An 8,144-nucleotide genomic window follows, 5' to 3' on the forward strand; every position below is an offset into this window, starting at 1 on the left:
GTCGTTGTAATATATCTCTTCAGATTCATCTTGAGCTTTTCCACAGCCTCCAAATATAAATAGACGGTGATCAATGAGTGCAGCACTGTGCCCCTCACGAGCTGCTGGTGGTTGCACCCATGTATTTGTAACTGCAAATTCAACATATTTCTCAAAATCTTAACTAAAATGGTATAAAGTAACTGAGGAAATAAGACCAAAACAAACAAGAAGATTTGTGACTGATAGGAAGAAGTTAGAAAAAGAGGAACTTTCTCAAACAAAAAGGTACCCTTGATCTACACCAAAATGATGTTTCTAACATAGTGAATATATCTATTAACTCAATGAAGATTCAAAAGAAAACTAGCCACTGAAAAAAAGCAAGGTTAACTAAATATGAAACTGATGCGACGTATCAGAATGAGGGGAATTAAGTGCTCTTTAACAAAGAATTGTATTATTAAACTTTCACATCAATTTGATCTGTTCCAGACTAAAACAATAATCATCAATTGATATAATGAGAGAACATGGAGTTCTTCATCCCAATCCCTACCAAGATGGAGAAGTGGATCGCTGGAGCAAACTGAAAGATCACAACTCTGCACATTGACCAACCTTCATCATATGGGTATAAGTTCAAACATTCAAAAACATAACATGTCACTGGAAAACAAGAATGGCTACATGGCCTTACCCGAATCCAAGACATGAACATCGTTTGTCTGGCAATTGTCCTTGCCATATCCACCAAAAACATAGTCATTCTTGACCGAGTTGCAAGTGTGGCCCCATCACTTGCCCGTACCCATTATACCACCTTTTTCATCCAGAGGATTTTGTACCCTCTAGAGTCTTTATCTTCAACTTCACTCTTTCCATTTATCGCAAAATCACAGCAACCTGCTGTATGTAAGGACAAAAAGAAAATAACCCAAAGCCTTCTCCAGCTGCAGCTCCTCTGCATTCCTGAAAACACATCATTACAACCGGACAAACCACACTCAAATCACCAGCTGCAGCTCCTCTGCACTCCTGAAAACACATTATTACAACCAAAAACATAGAGAAAGCGGTCATTCTTGATTGAGTTGCAAGTGTGACCCCATCTCTTGCCCGTACCCATTATACAACCTTTTTCTTCTATGGGATTTTTTACCCTCTATAGCCTTTTATCTTCAACTTCACTCTTTCCATTAATCTTCAAGCCAAGCAAAATCACAGCAACCTGCTGTATGTACAGTATGTGAGGACAAAAAAAGCCCAAAGGCTTCTCCAGCTGCAGCTCCTCTGCACTCTTGAAAACACACGGCCACCCTTATCCCAATTGCAGGTTCAATAAACCCGCTGACATGGAAGTGTGGACCCATCATTTTATCTCGGTGTAGTCTACCGGAAAGAGCTAACCAGCCATATATTTCGGCATTAAATACCCAATATATGGCTGGTTAGCTCTTTCCATTACAATATACTCTCTCCAATTATATAAACTTCAAAATTTAAATTTATAATTTTAACAAATTCTTATTAAATTTGAAAAAAAAAAACATATTTTAAGTTAAATTTTATAAAAAATAAATAAATATCAAACATATTTTAAATTAAAATTTATCTTAAAGAAATATAAAACTTGTTTTCAAGATCCTAAAATTCTTTAATTCAATTTATTTATGCATAATTTAAATAACTAAAAAAAATACAATCTAACCAAATATTATAAACGGAACCATTAAAATGATTGATTTCTCATCGATTTCATTTGATTGGTTTATCGTCACGAGCATTATTAACTATAATTAAGTATTTAATACTTAATTGTAAAAAATTTCAATTACCAAAAAGTTTATTAAGTGTATCCATGGTAATTGAGAACCTCCCACCCAAATTAAGTTTCTTGATTATATATGATTATGCTTAAATATATTGTACTATGTTTTTTTTTAATTAGGTAGGTTGATCCAAATTTGTGTTCAATTAATTATAATTTTATAACTTAATACTTAATTGTAAAATTTTATAATTATTCTAGTTCCTTAAAAAGGTTTAATGATAACTTCTCACTCAATTTAAGTTTCTTTGATAAGATTATATATAATTATGCTTAAATATATTGTATTATTTTTCTTTCTTTCTTTTTTAAATTAGGTAAGTTGAGCCAAATTTGGGTTGAATTAATTATAATTTAATAATTAATTGTAAAACTTTGTCATTATCCTAATTACTAAAAATTAATTAAATATATTATTGATAATGGAGAAAATCTAATAATAACTTCCCACTCAAATTAAGTTTCATATAACTATATATGATTATGGTCAAATATGGTATATTGTGTCCCCTTCATTCCTTAAATTAAGTAGGAAGAGAGATGTCCCCTTCATTCCCCAAATTAAGTAGAAAGAGAGAAATCCCTTAAGTAAAAAGAGAGAAACCTGCCTTGGAAAAAAAGGAAGGCTTTTGAAAAGAAAAACCCTTCCGAAGAGATAATTGGTTATACCTCTCACCTACTTACTTTTGTCTGCAATTACCTGCTTTATTTAACGAACGACATTCCACTTTTTTTTCGACGATCCCTTTTTTAAAATTTCTGAAGCCTATCGTACCCGACGGCACATCGCCACCTTCCTGGAATTGTCGCAACCTAAATCCACCACACATTCCTCCCTCCTCGGCCAAAGGTGTCCACATCAGGACGAAGAAAAGTCATGAACCAGCCGTGTTTCGTAAAACTTCATCCGTTTGAGTCAACAAGTTTTTGAAGATTGCGTAGTCACATTTATGATCGCGATTTTATAAATATGTTCCAGAAGATTCAACATTAAGATTAACAAAATGTGTACCTACAATAAGGTTAAGAAAAAGTCCGATTTATATTCGCGACATATTATTAAAAGATTTAATAATATTTTATTAATTATTAAATTTATTTATTAATAATATATTAAACCATTTTCAAAGTTATACAAACATTTCATTTTAAATGATATCTCTTCCTATGAGATATATGGAATAATATTGATTTCATTATTACATGTAATAAATAATATGGATGGGTACTTTTTCAATTATAAATATTTTATATGGAATAATATTGACTTTATTATTATAAGTAATAAATAATATGGATTGGTATTGGTTTCATTTCATTTTTTTTTAATTGTTTAAATAAACAAATTTAATTATTTAAGAAGAAAATAAATAAATTTGATGATATGTTTATTTTGGAATGAGATTTAATTAATTTTAATTTCATTATTAAATAGATAGTAGAAATTTAAGTTTCATAAAATATTATTAATAATATATACAAATCAAAAATAAATTTATTTTCAAAATAATTGTAATTATTTTTTTTAATTTGATTTATTAATAAAAATTGTTATATAAATAAGTGTCTTGCTAAATAAATTATAATTTTTAAAAATATAATATTGATAAATAATGATATCTCTTTACATATTAAAATTTCTAAAATTAAAAATTTTATTTTATTATATTATAATAAAATTTATTTACATATTAAAAATTTCTATAATTAAAAATATTGTTACTTATATTTTTACCAATATTTATTATCCATTAATTTATATCATTGAACCATCTAAATTCTTTTATAAAATAATTTTATAAATGACCAAACAAAAAGTTCTGAAATATGACGAAAGATTCCCATTTGATTGCCATCCCCATCAGAAAGATGATTTTCTGATGGGAGTGAATCCGCCTCGTTAGACTAAGTATGATTGTCATGATTGCCATTCTCATCGGCAGCGGGCAATTTCGGCATTAAATAATATTTACCCGCTGCGCACATATATTTCGGCATTAAATACCCAATATATGGCTGGTTAGGGCTTTCCTAACTTCACCCGTAATTTGATAATATGTCTCCGGGATTGTTGTACTGAATATGGATTTGCACTTTAACTCTGCATTAATGGATGGCTCTACCACGAGACGTGGCATGAGCAGGCCCTGTCGCTACATCCGGCCTTCCTCCAGCTGTCTAGCTCCCTCGTTCCTACCGCCGCATCTATGGTGAGGAGGCTAGGCCCGAAATTCGACGGTTGAACTTGCTCTGGAATCCCTCTATGCTATTCTTACGGGTGAAGGGTCTCATTTCGCGCCTCTGTTTCTCGATGCTTGCTGCTGCCATTATTCGCTTGGGCGAGTTCGACTCTGCTATCTGGGTTAACATCTCCACAGTTTTGCTGAGGGTTAAAGTATGCCATGGCGGTTATGGGTCGTGTCTTCTTGCGAGTGTAGCAAACCCCAGGTGAGGTTAAGGTTACAGTCCCTCTCGATTTTATTCCTTTGAAGTTTTATTGCCTTGTATCATTCTTACTTGTGCTGTCCGTTGGGTTACAGGTTTGCCCAAGACGTGCTTGATTTGCTTGGAGTTTCCGCGGAGGCTTCACGACCCCTTTCTCGGCTCCACCGTCGACCAGACAACAGGTAAGTCCCTGCTAATCTTGCCTGAGGATTGTGGGCAACAACGGAAATCTCTCGTATGGGTTATTGCTTGGCACTTCAGTTAAACGGGTTTACTGTCATGGTTTCCTGTTTCTCTTGAAAACACTGGTTAGATTTTCCGGGCGAGGGTTTAGTCAGAGGGCTTCATAGATAGAAGAACAATTCATTTGAATTAGTGCATGATCTCTGAACAGAATTGATGTGTTGTGAAAGTTTCTCGGTATAGTCGTCAAGCGTAGTTTCTTTTTATTTTTACCCATTCTATACTCTGCAAATGTTTCAGGGTTGATCGGCTCTGGAAAATTTGAGAACAAGTCCGAGCTCATTTTGGTGACACCTCCAGGTGTACCCTTATCTGTCCTTTTAAAGGACCGTAATAACTGGCCTTAAAGGCGACTACTCTGTTATTTCGAATTCTGGTTAATTTAAGAAGTTTTTGTTTATAGAACTGTAATCCTTTTCCGCCTGCTCGACTTCAGGTTGGGTTGCCTTCTCAGAGCCTGGCTGTCAGCAGGCGTGGAAAAAATGGTTGTATTGAAACGAAACTCTTACTTCGCACGCAGATTCTGTGCCAGTCTATCCTCTGCTTAGTATTTGGGTTTCGAGTCTTTGTTTCGAACTGGGTTGTTGGTTAAAATGACATTGAATGGGTGCAACCCTCCTTTGATATGGAACCATGTTGTTTCGATGAATTCCTTGACTTAAATTATAGTTTCTGTGATTATTTTTCCTTTATTGCTATATCTTAACAAGTTCTGCCTTGTATGGTAATTGTGCCATTATTTTTTTTTTATACTCGTCCAGTTATATACTAGCATGTAATCTTATGGACTTTTAATGCCATTCTCAGGCAAGGTTACGAATAGGAGATTGCAGGGGTTTATATAGAAATAGAATAGTGATTTCTAGATGTTCTCTCCAGTGATCCATATAGTTTTCTTTCGTTGTATGAGAAGGTTTTATTTCAATCTTTCGTTTAATTTCTAAGCTTGTATATATTAAATCTATTTGTATGATGGCGACTTGTTTGGGTTCTTCTTTACTTGTTTTAGAGAATCATAATCTCAATTAGACTACGAGACTGCATATAAGTATGCCATGCTCCTACATACTCCGAATGTTCTTGTTCGGTTCACACAGTAAATAACAGTATTATTGCAAGTTCAGTTTACCTTTATAAGTCACAAATCATACACAGTATTTTATAAGTGCAAACTACACCTGTACAATACTAGTTGCAATTAACAGTATTATTACAACTTACAGTTTATAATTATAAGTCACGTAATATACGCAGTATCTTGTAAGATGCAAATTAATTCTATACAATACTCATTACCAGAATCAACAGTTTATGTCAACAGATTATTCTAGGGTGGTTACTTACCTGATCCGGATTAAGAATAAAATTCAACTGAAGATGTTACTTGCAAGTAGTAGTTACTTGTATTACTTGCAGTATTTTGTTCCTCCCAACCATGAGACTTGAGACTTGCCGTCAGCTCTAAGTCTCCCCTAAGCTTGCTCACAAGATTACTGGCTTATTCAAGTTTTGCACTAAGGCTTGCCGTCAGCTCTAAGTCTCCCCTAAGCTTGCTCACAAGATTACTGGCTTATTCAAGTTTTGCACTAAGTGTTGTTGTTATCTTGTTATCTGGTGATTGGTCATCACCAGACTTAACTCCACCCTCTGACCTCTCAGCATCGTTTTTCTTTCCCCACTCCCTTTCCCTTTGGAGCATTCACCATTATGGAAGGTAGTTAGGGTTTCTGGCAACTGCCTTTCCTCACTTCCTTGTTATGAGACTTCCTTGTTATGAGAAGTTATAAGGTCTCCTAATATTCAAACCATTTCTTCATAATTAACAACATTAATCACTTCAAACAAATAATAACAATAATATCCAAACAAATAATAACAATAATATCCAAGCATCGTTTTTCTTTCCCCACTCCCTTTCCCTTTGGAGCATTCACCATTATGGAATGGAAGGTAGTTAGGGTTTCTAGCAACTGCTTTTCCTCACTTCCTTTTTATGAGACTTCCTTTTTATGAGAAGTTATAAGGTCTCCTAATATTCAAACCATTTCTTCATAATTAACAACATTAATCACTTCAAACAAATAATAACAATAATATCCAAACAAATAATAACAATAATATCCAAGCATCGTTTTTCTTTCCCCACTCCCTTTCCCTTTGGAGCATTCACCATTATGGAAGGTAGTTAGGGTTTCTAGCAACTGCCTTTCCTCACTTCCTTCCTTGTTATGAGACTTCCTTGTTATGAGAAGTTATAAGGTCTCCTAATATTCAAACCATTTCTTCATAATTAACAACATTAATCACTTCAAACAAATAATAACAATAATATCCAAACAAATAATAACAATAATATCCAATTTTGTTTCTTACAGTGGTAAACTTCAAACAAATAATATTATTTGTTTCTTATGTGGTAAAATCAAATATTTTTCTGGGGACACAAATATATAGGTTGTTTCCGATTTATAATTGGTTTTCATGAGCTTATAATCACAAAACTTTATATTTCTTTTTTTTATATTTAAGATCATGCTTTTTTTGAATTCATAATTTTATCCCTAATTTTGTGATCATGCCTCTATATATAAAAAACAAATAATACCAATAATATCCAGTTTTGTTTCTTACTGTGGTAAAACTTTAAACAAATAATATTATTCATTTCTTACTACTTTAAAATGAAATATTTAAAGTTTTTCTGGGGACACAAATATATAGATGGTTTCCAATTTATAATTGGTTTTCATGAGCTTATAATCACAGAACTTTATATTCCTTTTCTTCTTTTTATTTACGATCATGCTCTTTTTTTTAATTCATAATTTTATCCCTAATTTTATGATCATGCCTCTATATATATATAAAATTTATGATTGTCTATTTTATTTTTCTTTTCTTTAAATTTATAATTTTATGTAAAAAAGATATCCAGTTTTGTTTCATGCCTCTATATATATAAAATTTATGATTGTCTATTTTATTTTTCTTTTCTTTAAAATTTATAATTTTATATAAAAACCAGTTTTGTTTGTTTCTTACTGCGGTAAACTTTAAACAAATAATAACAATATATCCAGTTTTGTTTCTTACTGTGTTAAAATAAGATATTTAAAATAAACTTTAAACAAATAATAACATTATATCCAGTTTTGTTTCTTACTGTCTTAAAATAAGATATTTAAAGTATATATCCAGTTTTGTTTCTTACTGTGTTAAAATAAGATATTTAAAGTTTTTATGGGGACACAAATATATAGATTGTTTCCAATTTATAATTGGTTTTCATGAGTTTTTTTTAAATGGGGTGGCTAGAACTATGAAGAATCATCATTATAGGCCAATTGTACAATTGTACAAATTTATACATATGAATACATCCAATACAACATCAATCAAATTCTGAATATATTACATTGACAAATTCTGAATATATCACATCATTCAAATTTATACATATGAATACATCCAATACAACATCAATCAAATTCTGAATATATTACATTGACAAATTCTGAATATATCACATCATTCAAATTAGTATCGCAGATAAAGTTTGAAACTCGGCGGGGGCGTATAAGCCGTCCGCCGGCCCGGCCGTTACACCATGCATATGCTTATAAGCTCATCATTCAGATTGACAAAT

At 32.1% G+C, this 8,144-nt stretch overlaps 1 long non-coding RNA gene across 1 annotated transcript; it reads left to right on the forward strand.

Moving 5' to 3' along the window:
* Positions 1–3,848: 3,848 nt before the first annotated feature.
* Positions 3,849–5,190, forward strand: LOC149202465 (uncharacterized). The gene is made up of 4 exons (XR_016253525.1): positions 3,849–4,258; positions 4,351–4,437; positions 4,739–4,798; positions 4,935–5,190. It is a non-coding gene; the product is annotated as an uncharacterized LOC149202465 (long non-coding RNA).
* Positions 5,191–8,144: the final 2,954 nt, after the last annotated feature.

Source organism: Pinus tabuliformis, chromosome 2_1 (assembly GCF_031772625.1).
Source record: "Pinus tabuliformis cultivar Carrire ecotype Pingquan chromosome 2_1, CPIR1, whole genome shotgun sequence".
NCBI classification, from domain to species: Eukaryota; Viridiplantae; Streptophyta; class Pinopsida; order Pinales; family Pinaceae; genus Pinus; species Pinus tabuliformis.